Consider the following 830-nt stretch of genomic DNA (forward strand, 5'->3'; position numbering starts at 1 on the left):
GCGGAGCGGGACGGGCTCGCCGCCTCCCCCCTTCAGCCTGCAACCCTCCCCGCTCGCCCCCTCCAAGCCCTACCTGGCTCCGGTGGCGGCGGGGCGGGCTAACGGCGGCTCGGCAGCCCCATGCTGGCGGCGCGGCGCTGCCCGGTCCCGTTAGGATGGAGGCTGCGCTGAGCTCCCCCCGCTTGCCGCCGCCTCAGCTGCACATCCACATGGTTACTGCGCTCGGAGCTCGCCGCCGCCTCTTATATATAGGGCTGCGGGGGGTTCTGGGTAACCGAGTCCTGACGCCTCCGCGGCGCGGCAGAGGGGCGCCCCGCGGGACTACAACTCCCGGCGTGCCCCGCGCCGGGCGGCGGGCGGGATGGGACGAGCCGTTCGCTGTGGTGAGACCCTCCCTGCGGTGCTGCCTCCGGCTCTGGGGCCACCGACAGAAGGACGTGGACCTGTTGGAGAGGATCCAGAGGAGGCCACGGAGATGCTTGGGAGAGCTGGAGCCCCTCTGCTGTGAGGACAGGCTGAGAGAGTTGGGGGGGGGTTAAGTCTGGAGAAGAGAAGGCTCCGGGAGACCTTGGAGCCCCTTCCAGTCCCTCAAGGGCCTCCAGGAAAGTCCCTCTGGATCAGGGAGGGGAGCCCTAGGAGGAGGGGAAAGGGTTTGACACTGAAAGAGGGGAGATGGACCTGAGATGTGGGGAAGAAATTTTTCACTGTGAGGGTGGTGAGAGCCTGGCCCAGGTTGCCCAGAGAAGCTGTGGCTGCCCCATCCCTGGAGGGGTTCAAGGCCAGGTTGGAGGGGGCTTGGAGCCACCTGGTCTGGTGGGAGGTGTCCCTGC

At 68.1% G+C, this 830-nt stretch overlaps 1 protein-coding gene across 1 annotated transcript in view; it reads right to left on the reverse strand.

The window, feature by feature from the left end:
- ITPR1 (inositol 1,4,5-trisphosphate receptor, type 1) overlaps window positions 1–211 on the reverse strand; it is a 191774-nt gene extending 191563 nt beyond the window's left edge. The window contains exon 1 of the mRNA XM_014946800.1: window positions 74–211. The gene's annotated coding sequence lies outside the window, so the exon portion shown is untranslated. The remainder of the gene's footprint in view (window positions 1–73) is intronic.
- Between the last annotated feature and the right edge of the window lie 619 nt (window positions 212–830).

The sequence above is a fragment of the Calidris pugnax genome, unplaced genomic scaffold (assembly GCF_001431845.1).
Source record: "Calidris pugnax isolate Ruff unplaced genomic scaffold, ASM143184v1 scaffold81, whole genome shotgun sequence".
Classification (NCBI taxonomy): domain Eukaryota; kingdom Metazoa; phylum Chordata; class Aves; order Charadriiformes; family Scolopacidae; genus Calidris; species Calidris pugnax.